General features: G+C 37.7%; 1 protein-coding gene across 2 annotated transcripts in view; it reads left to right on the top strand.

Moving 5' to 3' along the window:
• Window positions 1-17,509, top strand: part of LIN7A (lin-7 homolog A, crumbs cell polarity complex component) — a 47,447-nt gene that overhangs the window by 8,660 nt on the left and 21,278 nt on the right. For both annotated transcript variants that reach the window (XM_030480389.1, XM_030480387.1), the window contains exon 2: window positions 10,897-11,015. The gene's annotated coding sequence lies outside the window, so the exon portion shown is untranslated. The remainder of the gene's footprint in view (window positions 1-10,896; window positions 11,016-17,509) is intronic.

The raw sequence follows: 17,509 nt of genomic DNA, 5'->3' as shown, positions 1-17,509 counted from the left end.
CCAGGTTGCTCAAGGCCCTTCAAAGTTTTGTTTGTAACTTGCAGCTGCAATTCAGCATAGCCACAGCTTTCTTCTATCATCATATTTGTTTCAAAGTTGAAAGTTAATGGTGGTTAGTTCTTGACATCTACCAGCAGCATATCTATACTGTGTAGTTTTGCAGGGGTTTATTAACAAAGGATTTTATTTATATTGCTTTCTTCTCTCTGTTGTAGCTTTTCACATACACACTTTGAAAAAACAGGGTTTTTTTCTTCCCTGACAGATGACTAGTATGTAGCCAGCTACCAGAGGGATTCAATGTGCAAAAAGCAATTTCCTTAAATCCACTAAAATTGAAGAGAGAATATTAACTCTCTTCTTGTTACCTGAGCTTGCAGATAGTCATGTTAGCTATGTGTACGTAACAACTACATTGCATCCATTGTGTTGCACAAATGTCATCTTTTCACTGTTGTCTCACCAGAGTCTCAAACCACTTAGAAAAGTGGAAGATAAAATTGTGATGCTTGACTTCAATTGACAATTTTTATTGTCACTATGTACTGTTGCCAGGAGCCCACAGCCATGTTTCTCATCTTTCTGGTAATAACAGAAAAAGATTTAAGACTAAGATTAGCTGGAGAGATAAGAACTGAGGAGAGGCAGCAGGAGACTCTAGTAATGACATACGAGCAAAGAAGAAAGTGAGAGTTACTGCTTTGGCTCAAACACGGTGCCTGTTGTGAAGGAGAATTAGCATCCCTAAGTTAACCTTACCTCCCTTTGCGAGACACCTGTTGGGGCCTTTTTTTCCCTCTTCCTGTCTTCTTTCCTGCCAACACAAATCTCTCTGATGCAAACTAAAAACACACACAGTGTGGGAAAGGCATGAGGTTGCCCATATGGCCAATACTGTTGTTCTGTGATGTGCACATAAGACACATAAATACTTGCTTTTGCTTAGGCGGGCTCACAGGAGAATGGATTTCAGCTAAAAGAAAAGTATTTTAGCTGAAAAAAAACAGGTTTTCATCCTGTTTTTCTTTGTTCAGGCAAGCTTATTCCTTGTCATTATTTCTATTTCTGTTTCTCTAACTTAGTCAAATTTCTAATTCCTTCACTGATTTTAGTGTTCTTCTCTATATGTTTGCAGTTTAAAACACAAGAGCAAGTATTCTGTTAAATAGGGTCCTTGGGGTATGTTAATATATCAGCCTTTCTTTCTTTTAGTCTGGGATCTGAACCTCTAATGTGTTTACACTTGTAGTTTCAGCAAAGTGTCCAGTGTGCTTTTGTCTAGTGTTTAAAGCCACTCCACTCCAGCATGGTGGGTGGTGTCTGCTGAGGCATAACTGATCCTACAAGATCAAGTGATGCTGTGATCAGGAGGCAGATATGGCTGGTGGAGAGTTATCAAGGCATCTCTTTACAAGACATCAATGGCTACATGAGGCAGTAGGCAGCTTCCTTGCTTTCACATAGTTCAACTTGTAGGAATTTACTTCATTAGGGCCAGGTCTATTCACCATACTGAATTTCTCAGGGAGTTACAGCTTTGCTTCAAAGGATTTGCTTTTTGCATTCCATAGTTTCAGGAAGTCAGACAGATCCCCATTTTATGGGTGCTGTGTAGGCAAATTACTGCTTTAAACACCTATCTCTCAGTTAAAAAAATGCTTACAGAAAGACCGAGAATTACAATAAATGGCACAAAGTCTGAAACTACAAAATATCCTGCTTCTTGCAGGAAACAGGTTAATTTTTTATTTAGGAAATGAATAAATGCTGATATGTTCATTATATATAATATATATATTTATTTGAATACAAAATAAACTTTTAAAAATATGTTGTCGTTTTTATCATAATTGTAGCTGACCACCCCAGTCAAAAAAAGGACCAGAATCATGTCTCATCTGTTCTATTCAGCAGTAAGTGGCTAGCTATAAATCATAGTTACGATCACAAGTACCAGGTATAATTAAGCAATATAAAGTCAAAATTATATACAAAGGGGGGAAAAAAAGGAATTTTACCTTCCTTTCCCCTTTCTCTGCAGCTCATGCAGGGGAAAATGTATGACATTCTCTTTTAAGTACTGTGTTATAAAATACCATCATTTTCAATAGTCATCTATTCTTTGCATTTTCAGGTTTATTTTCTAATCTTTTCTCTTAAAGGATAATTTGGTAGCTTGTTTTCACACCAGTGCTACGTTCAGTGCCTTCTATACAAAAGCAGTAGGTGCTGTCGAACGTAAAGGGTTGGTGTATGTGTAATTTCTTGATTTCTCACAGATGGCAAAATCTTCTGGTGAAAATTTTCAAACTCATTTATTCACCTGCTTATCCTGATTGCTTTAGAAATTGCAATGAAACTACTAATTTGGAAGAACAAAAAAATATATCTGTTTAAGAATGATTAGGTTTTAAGGTTAATTTTAAATGCCCGTCTTTGAAAATTCTGAATTGCATTATTACTCTTCAGGCCTCAAATTAAGCCAGTGAAACTCATTGAAACAATCCTGAATAACCCATTAATCCAAACTCTACTGTTATTTGATTTATTGTTATTCTTTTAAAAAGCAACAATGGAAATGTGACAGTACCAAGCTGCAAGTACCTGATGAACTCTGAATAGATTAAGGAGCTCTATAGATACATCTCTGACACACACACAACCAAACAAAACCTGAAAATTCCTGACAAAGATGCTTTTGTGATGTCAATTATGTGAAGATTTCAAGGAAAAAATTGAGGACAGGGTCTATCTATGTACAGCAATGAATATGCTAAGAAGATTGACCCAAAGTAAAGCAAATACAGTTCTCTCAGTTGGCCTTCCTGGTAAGTTGAGGCTTTGAAAATCCCTAGTTGAGGAGAATAGAAATCACTAGTTAAAACTTAAGAGAGTGGGAAGTGGAGGTGAGATTACTCAAGATATTGTAGACATTGTCAGGTTCAGAGAACAGAAAGGAGCATGGTTTTTCACTTAAGGGAACCTACCTTTTGAATGTTGCATTTGAACAAGCTAAGCAGAGTATTCCGGAGCAGTATGCCTGAAACAGTAGTACTTAAGTATTTCAGGCAGAATGCCTGAAACAGCAGAAGTGACTGAAATTGCTAAGGAGAACCTTGGCGGGCTTTTGTGCTCTTGAAGATGCTGGGTGGAGGGGTCTCCCCACAGTTTGCTGTCTGTGTTTAAATCGCAGGTGGCACTGCTTTCCCTGCAAATAACCTGTGTCCTTTCTATAAGTTATTTCACAAAATGTCTCAGACCTTTGCTCTCATGTTCAGCTGTTCCTGCCAAAGCTGCTGGGAAAACTCATGGTACATAACACTGCCATGGGTTTTGTGTGCAACAGCTGGGTCACAAGGCTCTATGTCAGTGAAACAGAGAATTTGGATGCCTGTGGTGTGCCTGAGAAGCTAGAGCCACACAGAACCCGAGTGCAGCTCAAACACATAGAAACATATAGACCAGAACACGGTCCGATGAATAGCCAGAGGAAATGACCCTGCCCCAGACAGTGGGGGAATGTATTTAGAAATCCATGAGGCTATGCCATTAATGTCACTGGAGGCAGTCATCTCACATCAGGCAAAACGACGCAGACGAGATATACTCAATCATATTTCAGAGTCGATTTTTCTCATACATTAAGAAAAAAAATTTATAAAATCGTTGGCTAAGGCATTTTTAAAAGCTTTAACTAAAAACCATATTAGCCTGCCTGCTGACAACAGTTCTTGTTAGATATAACTGTTCTGAAGTACAATGTCTCCTGGACCACATGAAGGTAAATTTGCATGAGTCATTTGCTGTATATCTGGCCAGTAGGAGTAGGTTTCATCATGCTGATGTAGATATCTGATATGTAGGATGCAGGCATTTACATCTGAGCCAATCATTGAGTCTCCCTTTTTAGTCAACAAGGGAACAGGCACTCCCAGCCTATGATTCATCTTATCTAAAATAGGTCAGATGAATTGTAGCCTCAAAGCGTCTGTTTTTCCTCATTGACTGTAACGGCAGTGTAGGGTGAGTTGCTGAGCTGTTGATGTGTACATCAGAAGTGTGGATTGAAACCCTCATCACGGGATGAATCATGAGACTTCTGTGTGATTGTTATATTTGTTTGTGCTTTCATAGTATTGTTTAACCACAGGAGTGTAAAGTGTCACTGCATTAAACCTGTAACTGCTACCCATATCATCTAACTTAGAATATGAAAGCACTGGTAGTAGTATTCTTGCTATAATTAATTTGAATAGACCTCACAGATACACACTATAAAGTGTTGAATAGTACTGCTGTTTTCTAACAGCTTAGCTCATTGCTCCCTGCACATCAAGTCTGATTTACCGTGGTGAAGTATACCTTTATGCTTCCTGATTAGCATGAAATTTTGGACAAGACAAACATATCAATTTAAATGGGGCAAAAAAAAAGGCTGCTCTTTGCCTCAATGTTTCTGAACTCTTCAGATTAGATTAAATAAACAATTAATGGGAGAGTTATCGTATTTCAGAAGAGCACTGTTCTGATAGTAAGGAACTGAAGAGGTGAATGGAAGCATATTGGACAGTCTGGTATTTGACACCAGACTAAGAATTGCCATGTTGTACAATTCATGTACAATTCAATGTCAGCAGCGACTGACAGTGGAGCTCTAGTAGTACGGAAAATTTTCAAAAGATACGCACTGAAAATTTTCCAAAGCTGTTGCTTTAACCATGAAGTCACATAAATAGTTTGATACTAGGCCTACTAGCTATGAATTATGAATGAACTTTGCTAATCACCACAGAATTCTGATTGCCCAACCATTGATTACCTGCTGTCATTTGATAGTGTTTGGAGAGGATTGCTAAATATATAAAGCATCCTGTGTAGGCTTTTGGAATTATGATAAAAAATTGACAGAATAACATTAAGAATTCTGGAATATATTCTCATGAGCTTAAAGGAGTAACTAAGCCTGAACAAAAGTACCAGAGGAATGAAAAACTACTGACAATTATAAGGACCTGTTCTGTCGTGCAAATTCTTCACCTTCAGCCTAATTAAAGGTCTCAAGCACAACAGAAGAGACCTCGAAAATTGCCAGGATTATTATTCAGTAATGCCGTGGTGAAGCTAGTGAGTATTTTAGACACTTCCTGAGTGTCCTTGCTGTCAATTTATAGTGATGTTCCACCTCTTCAAGGTACCAAAGGGTGGTGTTTATGCAGCACGTTTACTTTTGCTAGTAACTGGCATACTAATGCAGTGAAGATCTCCAGAATTAATAGGAATGAGGCATAAAAAAGAACTCAAGAAGATTAGAAACCTGTTCTTGTTAATAAAAAAGTGATCACCATATTTTGGCTTTGAAAGCAGCCCAACATGATTCAAGAATAGTTGTCGGAGTAAAGAAATGCTGTCTGAGTAATTACTGTTTGAACCCAAGCAACTATTACACAGCATTGTAGCTACTATTAACTGCCTAATATTCTCTTGACTATTAGGAGGTAATATATTTATTCTAAGGACTGCAGGCCAACTGACTCATAAACTAGCACAAGAGAGAAAGGTTAGACACTGGTAGATATACAAGGGTTTTCACATTTTGCAGTATAAATCATGCATGAAAGTTCTTTTTCAAGAGGTACTCTGGTATTAAATGGGGCATATTTAGCATGCTAAAATAATTTGCTACATTTTTCCTAATGCTTTTCAGCCTGTCTAAACTGAAACAAACCCTGCACAAAATCTACCAGACTGAAACCCCAGACTGGACAACATTCACAGAGTGCTGGAGCCTGATCTACCCAATTTTAACAGTAATGTGAAAGAGCACCAAGTTCAGACCAGCCAGGAGTCCGTCTGTGGATTCATAATTTGCTTTCAAATTGTAAAAGCTGAATTGCAAAGTACTGGAAATAACATTTTCTTTTCAGAACATCTATAGCAAATTAAACAGGTCAGTCTGTGTTGTGCATTGCTAGATATTTGAACAAAACCCGGCAAGTGAAAACAACATATAACAGAACAAAGTGATAACTAAGCCAGATGACCTTTTTTTCAACTGCATTATGTTATAGGGCTATGTATACATGATTCAACTTTGCTTAGTATAGCATGGGAATGTTCCACTTGTATCACAGATGGTATCTTGCTAGTTCTATGTTTTAGTGATTCCTCTCTTTCATAGGGTATGTATAGTAACCTCCTGCTTGTTTCTTACTAGCAATGCAAATGAAACTTCATTCAAATGAAAATAACAAGAACTCTTGAAATGAAGTTTTTTTTCTGAAGGTCATACTTTTCTTTTGATGAGTGCACTAGATAAAATGTGTTCCACTCACCCAGAGCCCTCTGCCTTCTGTGTGCTTCGCTGACATGACCCACCATACTGAAACAGTATTATTTCCTGAAAGGCTGTAGGCAAACACAATGATGAGAAGACAAAAAGGAAAGTGAATGTTAAACAGAATGAGAAAGAAATTGTGCATAAGGAAATCAGAAAAAAAAAAATTGTAAAAAGAATATGTGGTTAGAATTGGATATAACAAGGAGGTAAATAAATGCATGTTCCTTTTAAAGTGTATGCATCATAGAATACAGAGTAATAATTCTACCCACATCATTACTCAGATTTCCCACCAATTTCTGTGGGATATGAATGTGGGAAATGAAGGTAAATTTCAATGACGTTAGCATGAGTTTAATGTTAGTATAATGGAGTTCATATTTTGGAAAATGTTTGAGAGTAGGCAAAACAATTCTTTTCAGAAGTTGTGTCTAAAAATATCTTTGCTTAAAGGAAGGACAAATCAGAAATAAAAAGCAGGTGTATTTTATTTACATAGAACTTAATTTTTTAACATAATTCCAGGGATTTTCTTAACATATATCTATATAAATACACACATGCTTTTCATCAACTTGCACTTTGTATAAGTATGTAAGAAAATGATATTTAAGAACAATTCCTTGGCAATAATGTTTGCAAGCAAAGCTAGTTAGATTTGGAATCAAAGGAGGATTGGGGACAAGAAAATGATCCCAGCAGAGGAATACCAGTTCTTCTCAAACATATGACAGTATTCTCATTTACTCCGACAGGGATGGCTTCCCTGCTATATGCTTTCTCCCACTGCAGCTTTGAAGTCTTCCTCGTTAGCAGTAACATCACTTCTTTGAGCAAGCATTTACTTCAGTTTTAGCTGGAACTCACCTCAAATGAGTACTTGTGCGCTGATAATTTTCATTTTTTAACCTGTCCTAAAGCAACTGTTTGTTCAAGTCTTCGCTTAAGAGTTATTAATGGAAGTAAATACAGCCTATTTCATGAGTTCATATTTTATACACTCATGTTTATACATTTTTAGTCTGATCAAAATCTTCTGTTTTGTACCAACTGTTACATTTTGCTCCTGAAAAAGTGTCAGCTGGTAATAAACAGCTTTGGCCCTGAACACATGCCTCATTTTCATTCTGTAATTTTATCCCATGAAGTGCTTTATTATTCTATAGTCTCTCTTCCGTGAGCAATATCCCACAAGTCATTGCCAAACTGAACAAGCTACAGGCTTAATTGTGACAGGAGAAAGAAGACTGCTTGCTGTTAACAGATATGGTAGGTGAATAATAAATCAAACCAAGAATTTGGGCAACAGCATTCATGTATTTTAGCATTGTGGGTGAATTTGGAAGTGTGGAAAATCAGAATGTTCTTGAGATATTCTGCTTTTTCTTTACCCCCAGCCACTTCTAGTCACCAAATAATCTAGTATTGGCAAACAACAATTTAGTGCCCGTTTTTGCCTGTGAGACTATTTACTAAACACCCATGCCAGACTTTTCAACCAGAATATGAATTTATCATTTGTATTGCAATACTCATTGCTTTAGAAGTAATTAATCAAGATCTAGAGTCTTGTCCATGCCCTAGGGAAATGTTTAGGCCTGTCCTTAATTCTTTTAGATTGATTAATGTAGCTAAAGCTAATTATGTTGCCTTCTGAATCAGATTTCTCAAGTAGTACAGTATTTTCATGGAATACCGTTTAGTTTAGGACCAGAGCATGTGGGGTGATGCGCAGAATTTTCAGGTGTGGTGATGAAATTTCTAAGCAACTGCAAAGTAGGGACCAGTCTGTCCTCTGTGGCACTGACCTTCTACAGGTATAGCTGGAGAGAGGGAAAGACAGTCAGAACTTAGGTGAACTGGCACTGAAAAAGATCCCAGTCTAATTTAGAATATTGGAATAACTATGTGCATGACATTAATTTCAGAGGCCTTATCTGATCTATTATGGTAGGCTGTTGAAGCTTCTTCAGAATAAATCATCCTGACGCTTTGTGCTGTATGACATACCAGTTTGCACCAACTTGTACTGATAACTGGGGAGTGTGAGTTTAGTGTTTAGCTAAATGCAAGTCTTGGGAGACAATACAGGCTTTAGAAGAAAAAATCCAAGGTAAATGGTTTGATAGTCTTGTTAGAAAATCATTGTGACATTATTATTACTGAGAACATTAAAAATCATGTTTGTTGCATCATACTAGGTTTCCATATTAGGTTTCCAACCTAAACAATTCTGATCCTGTGATATTTTATTTAATGCACGGACATTCTTTTGCACTCTGTTGAAATGGTTCTTGCTAAAGAGTGTACTTACTTCTTAAATATGAAAACTATCCTCTTTAATTTATTAGTTGCCATCAGTCATATTCTTCTTTCTAGAATCTTTTTTTAACTTGAAATCCATGGCCGCCTTATTTCCCAGATCTCCTGTTAGCTTGCTGATCATCACCACTTCAGTAAGTGCTGTGGAGGGATCTTTCTTGATACACCTCTACATCATCTCTTCCGTTTTTTATTTGCACATACGGCTCCAACTACTGTCTCCACACTTGCGGCTCACAAACCTGCTTCACTAATCCAGACCTTCTCTTTCCCATCACACCAAGGTCTCTGTGTCTCTGATGATGCCTTGTGAACGATACTGGATGTATCTCTACCAGCAGATAGTGTGGAGTGGAGAAAGCAAGCAAATAGCAGTTGAAGCACTGCATGGAGCAAAAACACAGCTGCAGTCTTTGAATGCGGGGTTAGGGTTAGTTTCATCTGAAAGTTCATGAGTTCCAAGACTGCTCTGCGATGCAAACTACACCTCTAAGTGGAAACATCCTTCTGAAAGAAACACTGCCTACTGTCTTCCGTGTTTCCTCTCATACTTACAGCTATCTTTTGGCAGATGCCTATAAAAAAGCATGGTAATTATTTGGATGTTAATCTACTATGGCACAGCCTACTGTGCTGACCAGTTGTCTGCCTCTTTCAATTAAATTTTAGATTTTCTGAGGTGTCATCTTCTGTTTTCCTAACGCTGATGCAGCTGGATAGTAACTATTTTCTTATAAATGCAAATGCGCGATTATGTTTTTATTCCTATTACAGCTCATCTACTGTCATCTCTTTTCTATTTCCAGAAGACTTCTCATGGCTTTGTTGTATAAGACATCTGGTCAGTATAGCTCAGCTACAAGCCAAGAATTGTTAAGAAGTGTTTCAATTAGCATAGTCTCCCAATCACAAACAGTACAATCTTTGTCGTTGGAAAGGAGAATTATATAAGGTTGCTGCTAGCCATTGTAGTGATTTTGGAGTTGTGTGGTTGGGGGGAGGGTGTTTATTTCTTCTTTGTGCAATTAAAGCACAGCATTAAAATGCCTCCAATATTGTTTTATCATTTAGTACTACGCATTCATTTCATCACTAGGATACAGACCTATATTTAGTAGAGTGGTATAACTGGCCAGTAGTGGCTCTGGTGGCTATGAAAAAGATGCTAGGAGATATGAAAATGACCACATAATCAAGACAACAGCATTGCCAGGTTCAACTATACCAGCTGAAAAGCTGCAAGGTGGTGTTAAATGACACAGGAGCAGAAAGCCCTCCGTTCAAGCTCTGTCACCCTGAAGACTGACCAGGATATGTATCGCTCAGTTCACTCCTGCCCCTAAGTCAGCATGTCCCTTGCTTGACTAGGCTGTCCTCCATGAGACTGGCCACTACTTCTTGTGCCCCTGTGTCCCCAACCATAAAGGATTGTTGGGCATTTCATGTGTTGGGTTTGTTGGCTTTTTGTTTTGGTTTGGGGTTTTTTGGTTGCATTGTAGTAGTAACTGTAAATTAGGAACTAGTCTTAAAAGGAAAAATATTATGAGAATGAGGGTATGGGCACTGTTTAACTGGACCAGATTCCTGCCCACTGCACAATATGGCTACTCACTTAAGCTTAAGCCCCCTGGACTGCTCATCAGAGACACTGAAGTATTTCCCTTTACAATACACAGGTACTTAAGGAAAACTCGGGCCACCAGAAGTAATATTTTGTGTATTTCTGTGGGTTGTACGGGTTTCGAGTGGGAGATCAGGTCTTTGGAAACCTAGACAATTTATAAGAAGAAAAGATCAAGTATTTTTCTTAAGTGCTGTCATCATGAGGGTGCTTACATAAGGACTTGGCTTAATTCTTTCAGACTTTCTGAAAGTAAGCACCATACAGTTCCTGTGCTGCTTTCTCTAATGAAGAAAGTAAGAAATAATTTAGGTCTGCTAATATGGATTAGCTGCTGTGAACTGGTAGCTTTGTTCCAAAGAATGTTTGCAACTAAGACTGAACCACTGTGTGTGTGTCTGTTGTACGTGTACATGCATGGTTTGTCCATACTTTGGGATTTGGATCTCTGAACAGCTGTGTTGTTGCCTCTCTGAAGCTGGTATAGCACAAGGTTAATACAGTATCTGTTGGTAAAGTGGATTTTAAATTTAAAATGACCATCATTGTGCCCCTTTTAATCACTTATTAGTCACTGGTTATACTAATCTGTATTCCTTTCTTTTTCCGCACTCAGATGTTGCGAGAGCGATTGAGTTACTGGAGAAACTGCAAGAATCTGGAGAAGTACCAGTACACAAGCTACAGTCTCTAAAGAAGGTGCTGCAGAGTGAGTTTTGTACAGCTATCAGAGAGGTATGAAATTGAGACTTTCAGTTATTTCCCAGAATAACATCCTTCTCCTGAAAAGTATACTTGCCTTTTAGTGCTGGAAAAGCAGGAGTACCTTATATAAAGGATGATGGATGTAAGATGTGTCTGTAGTTGCCTGCTACCATGCAGAATGCTGAAGTTGCTGAAAAGCAGACACAGAACAATTGCGTCAACAAGGCATCAAGCCTGAGGCGGTTAGTCTTGCTAAGGGGAAAGGGTGATTAATTAGTACTTCAGTATTCTGCTCATACTGTTTCAGAGTCTGTGCTAACCTGTGCAGCACTGTGCTGGGATACAGGGACATGCCAAGTTGGGTCAGTGCAAGCTTAAATGCCTGTTCTGTGAGTTCAGGTGTGCAGTAAGGATGTGCTGATAAAATCAGAATGCTGTGAGAGACAAACAGTGCAAACACTGAAGTTAACTGCAGCTGACAGGGATCTTGCTGTTGAAGTCAGTGGTCACGTCCCTGTGGGCTTTGCTCCACATGTCAGAAGTCCTTGTCGGACTGCTGAGAACTGTGATCATTATGCTGCCAGCTGAGGTCAGAACCTTCTTAAGATCTGCCCAACAGTAGATAAATTATGATTGTTTTCTTCTAGTTAAGCTAGAGAAGCAGCGCCCCACTTCCCACATACATATGAGCAGTATCCTTAAAGCAATTAAATTACAAACACTTCTGTTAGAAGTTTCTTAGACAGAAACCATGAGATAATACAATATTGTGTCAGACTTCTTACCTACTATACTGAGTGCTGTTAGCTGAAGACAGAAGCAGCTCTAAATGCCCTCATGAAAGCAACATTTTTGCAGCAGAAAATCTGTAAGAACTTCTGTTTCAGTTTATCTGTCTACTGCCTGGAACTAATCTGCCTTCACTGAAATCAATGGTGAATCTAATGTTCCCTCGATGGTAGCAGAATTGGACTCCTGATAACTAGGCAACAGCAGTGCATTGATTGAGTGGACTGCTGGGTGGCTGAAAGGGAGAAAGAGGCAAACAGACATTAGTTTAATAAGCAAAATGCAACAAGCTCTTTGTTTTATGGAATATATTCTTCAATGTGAGAAACAGAGAGAGGCTTCTACTTAATTAAATGGCAGTTTTCAAAGATTTTTAAAGGGAATAGTTCCATGACAATAAATAATGGCACTATGTACCCTGAAAAGCTGATATTCTGACTAGTCCTTTCATTTAACCAACTAAATGCTTCTTTAATTGACCACAGAGTATTGAAAAGTTGTGGGGTTGTGTTGCATTTGGGTTTTATTTCAGATAGCAGAGCCCGGTACTCAAATTGTTAAAAGCAACTATTAATCTTTGCAGCATCATCAGAGAAATCTTCATCTCTGGAATATAGTCTTAGCAGTAGCAAATACAAAGCTTGTTGAAACAGGTGCAGAGCCTAGGAAATAGGAAACTGGCTTAGACAAATGCACTCTCAGTTCAGTGAACTGAAAATAGATTTTGACAAAATCATCTCAGTGGTATGAAAGGTCTTTATAGAGTGTTGTGTAAAGACAACCTGCACATGACAGACTATCTAATTACTGTTAGATTCTCACAACAAAATAATAGTCGCTTTCAGAAGCCTGAAGCTAGTTGGTACACAAGAATGTGTAATGTGATGATGAATGAGCAGTTAGATCAGCTCTACCAACTTCATAAACAAAAATAATTTTTTGTTTAAAATATTTAATACATTGTATATATGTAATATAACCTATCTAATATGTCACTATCGGAGAACAAAATTTCTACGCCCCAAAAAATTGTTAATGCCATTCACGACTATGTATGTAAGTTTTTTATTAGAAGAAATCTTCAAATATAAAAGGCTCAGTAACAAAACTTTTCATTTGGGAAGAGTGGGAAAATTGACATATATACATTGCTAGTACTTAGTGTTGTTCAACATATGGCTCCTCTTTTCAATTACTTACATTAAGCCCTTGACAAATATTTAGACTGTAACTCTCTTTTTTTCCACCGGTTGAAGAGTTGTTGGAAAATTGCAAAAAAAAATTTCCTCAATTTAAAAAAAAAAACTAATAAGAAAAGTATGGGATATTTTGGTCACATTACATTCTTAGACATCTCCAAACACTGCAGCAAGGGCTTGGAGGATATCTGAGTTGGGTCGTGCCATTAATCAGAGATGCCCTTCTTGCACGTCCCTCATGTACACTGCAATTTATGAAAGACTGATAGCTACTTTATTGAACAGTACAAGCTTTTTCTGAGCATATTTGAGCTTAAGATAGCTGAGGCTAGACAGAAATCTCCCTGCAAATGCCATTGTTTATCTTCTCTGGCAAGTGCAAGACATGGGAGTGTGGCGACTAGCTTTTAATTTCCTCTGTTAGCACCTACATAGACTGGAGGAGAAAAGTTGTTGACCTTACAAGAGAAGGCACTACAGTCAGTTGGAAGTCACGAGAAAATTGGGTGGTGGTTGGAACGCAAGTGCCTTGTTGGAGAGTGCAATGAAGCAGACTGGGTGTGAGCAGTAGATAGTAGTAATCGAAATGGGATGAGGAGCAGTGGCAGGCAGGCTTTTTATTAGTATGCAAATTCTGGAAGATGCTGCTTATTATCTGTATGCAGAGATGCAGAGCGCCTCACTTTCTTTCGTCGAAAAATCTAGTAAAGAGGTTAAGGCTGACTCCTGTAGTCCTATAAAATCTGTAATGGAGGAGCTTTGGAAAACAGCCAGGTTTTTTTCCAGTTTAAGAAATTATGGACAATTAACTATCCAGTGAGTTTGTTAAAATATGTCCCAGAGAAACTCAGTTTTAGAGGAAAGGATCAAAGATAAAATATAATCCACACAGTATGGACTGAATGTGACTTGTCCTTTCTACAAATAGGAATTCTTTAACTACATAAACAAGAGGTTGCTTTTATGATCAATTAGCCTTTCAAAGTATGACATACATTATTAGATTACATATATTTCAATCGAATGTGTAGGAATCTATTAAATTGCTATAATGAACTGTATTTGTGGGAACTTATTTAGTAAATCACCCATCAGTTCAAATCCCCACACTAATATCCTATAGAAATAAAATCTTTTTAAAGTGACTGAGTGAATGAAATTTAAATAGAAGTACTTTGGCATTTTTTCTAGGATGCTGTCAGGAAATGGTGATTAATGGTTCTCACTTAGCTAAATATAAGTACCACCAGCTGAAATATTCTGTCTGGCACTAGGCAAGAATACGTATTAGCTCTGAAAATAAGGGAAATAATTGAAGTATGTAATGGCCTCAGTACTTCCTTTTCACCTGAAGACCCCTAGACCAGAAAACAAATTAACCGAAGTCTGGTCACAGTAAAATTGAGTTTTGAAAAAAAGATTTAATTGTGTTTTAAAATTACTTGTTTTAAAAGCTCCCTAGCTACATGAAGATTAATTAGCTTTCTATAGCCTTGTCACTTGGCAAGAGAGGCATGAATCTTGTCCATTATACCATTAAATCCTTTATCCTTCCATGTATTTTGTTGTTTATTCAAAGCTGTTGCTATCTTATATAGTCTTCTAATTCCCAGGGGTTTACTCGAAGAGGTGAAGGGTATGGTTGTAAAAGTGAATGCTTAATTGCATGACTGAGAAGGTGTATTCACATGCAACATAAAACTAGGAAACCTGGACTGATAAAGTTACTTTAATTGCTGTAAGTCAATAAAAAGGATGTTATGAGAACTGTAAGATGAGGTGAGCTGCTCTGGCGAGAAACCTTAAAGAGCTGTAGGCACAAAAACCGGAATAAACAGTTGAGCAAAACACAGTGAATCATCAACAAGAAAATGTGGCATGCCTTATCAGATTATGGGAATTTCATTTACTGTTAACATCTGGTAATTGGTACTGAAACACGAGGAGAGTAATGATGCAGCTTGATAAACCCATTCATCTCCTGATGAACAGAAGTTTTCTTTCAGGTTGATTCTCAAGTTTCTATTTCTATATGTTAAATGTGTAAAATTCAGGTGTATCATGCTTTCCTCCCAGCCTTCCTTTACTACTCTATTTTCCATTTCAAGATTAAATCTAGTGTTTTTCCCTGTGAATACTATTTAAAAGAAAATCTGACTGGTAAATACTTATGGGGAACCATTTATCAATACCAAAAGTAATCAGATCAGGAATTCCTCATAAAAATATGGTGTGCTGATCAGACACACAAAACATAACCATTATTTCATTCTGTTATCTTATGACTTCCAGCAAAATACTAAGTCGTCACAGAAGAGCACTTTAGCAGGACTAGGCCAATGATGACCATTTCGTAAAAGGAGGAGCAGTCAACACAAAATATTCTGCTGTTGTGTTCTGTATAAAATTAGTTTGTGAAACAGCATGTTGCCATTGAAAATATGTTCCGTTTCTACTTCAGTAGTTTAAAGCTTTTAAATGTACTGTAAAATTATCTTGTGAATGGATCATCCTAGACATTTAAAGAGCACTGACCCATTTCTGATGAGGTCTGGATGATGCCATTTACTTTAGAGATATATTTGAGATATTATATAATATTGAAACCATAGTTTAACTATATGCTCTGTACGGTAGTTCAACAAGCCTAGGTGGTATATGAGAATTATTTCCCATAATCAATAGTTTTCATTTTCATGCCACAGCGATACGAACACCTGGAATCCCAGTGCTGCTCATGTGTAGTGTATTATTATCTGGTCATTTCCTCAAGCTGCCTATCTGTGCTTTTCATTATTAACCCTGATATATGTCTTTGCAAATATTAGGGAACCAGAAGGCTACTGGGTGGTGAAAGCTGAGTCTGGTGATGCTGTGCTCATTACTTTACTGTGATGGAGTGTGTGACAGCATGAGGCGGGCTGGAACCCTTAGCTGTTCACTTCAGCTATCCCAGTACAGTGGTGTGCTTTTGAAGGGCTGTACTAAATATAACAATCTGGGTATCAGCTGGACTCAGGAAAAACTTCTCATTAATTCCTTTATTAAAATTACTCATTTAGTATTTTAATGTAGGCTTCATTTAAAGTCCTGGTTTTGTGGTGTTTTGAGAATCTCAAGATTTGTTTGTTCAGTTTGCAGTATAATGCTATTCCTCCACCTCCCAGACCTAACCTCTGAGAGCAGAGTTCCATTGTTTTCTGCCTGATGAGTCCCATTCTCTGTAAAAATAGAGGTTCACCAGGCCAAATTCTCTTGGTTGGCACTACGGGTAGCCCCAGAGTTCAAATCTTGCCCTGGATTACTCTTTCTTTCACTGGGAGAATATTTGTTACAGGAGGAGAAACACAATTCCATTTAGCCTCCCATCTCCACAGGGTGAGCCCAGCTTTTGAAGTTTTTAAATTATAAGATAAGATGCAACTGGGGGGGGGGGGGGGGGGGGGGCGGAGAAAAAGTATATGTATTGAGAAGACTTACTGCTATAATTCACAGCACAGAACTGTGACTGAGGCTCACTGGGAGGCCTGGCATCTAAAGTGCCCTACTGTCAAATTTACCCGTGCAAATGGAGGTGTTGGTCAGGATTAAGCAAAAGTGGTATGTTGGATTTGCTGATAAAGCAGTTAGTAAACAAAAGGGCAATAGGACAACTCATAAGAGTAAAATGAGCGAGCTTCGTCAGCTCAGATTTGTAACTCAGGTCATAAAAGCAGTATGGTTTACGTTAGCATGATGCTTCATTAGACTGTCTGAGAAGCAAAGTTCTCCTTAGGCTAATCTGATACTTCGTTATACCTTGTTCTGGTATTCCAGATAGCTTATTCAGAATTACTTCACCATTAATTTAGCAGTAGCGTTTATGCAGTAGCATACACAGAATTGTGCAAATTGACCAGATTCATTCAGATTTTCACATGCTTATGCATGGATTGATTTGTACCTTTTCATTAAAATTTGCATTCCTGGATGCTAATTGTAAAGTTTCAGCAGTTTATCATTTTTTAGATATTGGGGTGGATTATAATGTCAGCTGAACCACTCCAGTTTACCTTAATTCTGGGGCTGCAGCATTTGCAAGAATCTTTTGCTATGTTTTTCCATCCCTTTTCCATTACCATTGTCACAGCAATGAAAAGCCACATAAAATGATGATAAAAATTTCCACTAAATGAGTACCTCCATCACTGTTCAGAAAGGGCATTACTTAGCTTCATTCAAAGATAATGGTATGGCAAAGTAGTAATGTTTTCCTGTTTTACAGAGTTTGCTTTCCCTCTCCTGGTTACAAGTACTGTATCTATAATGATGAGTTGACAGAAGGATTTGTAATGTATGTAAATTAGGGAGAAAAAAAAATTTCTAAAGACGGGCTGCCTGCTTTTTGACTTGCCACTGTGCTGCAGTAGCCATTGAGAAAGTTCATCAGAAAAGCTTTTTAGCAGTAAACACAAAAAATAGATTTTTTAAATATAAAATTACAGTACTGTGTTAAAATACTTGCTGGTTTTTAGAGTGAATGTAACCAGGAATTAC

This window comes from Strigops habroptila, chromosome 3 (genome assembly GCF_004027225.2).
Source record: "Strigops habroptila isolate Jane chromosome 3, bStrHab1.2.pri, whole genome shotgun sequence".
In the NCBI taxonomy this organism is placed as follows: Eukaryota; Metazoa; Chordata; class Aves; order Psittaciformes; family Psittacidae; genus Strigops; species Strigops habroptila.
This window is presented reverse-complemented; position numbering and strand designations above follow the sequence as displayed.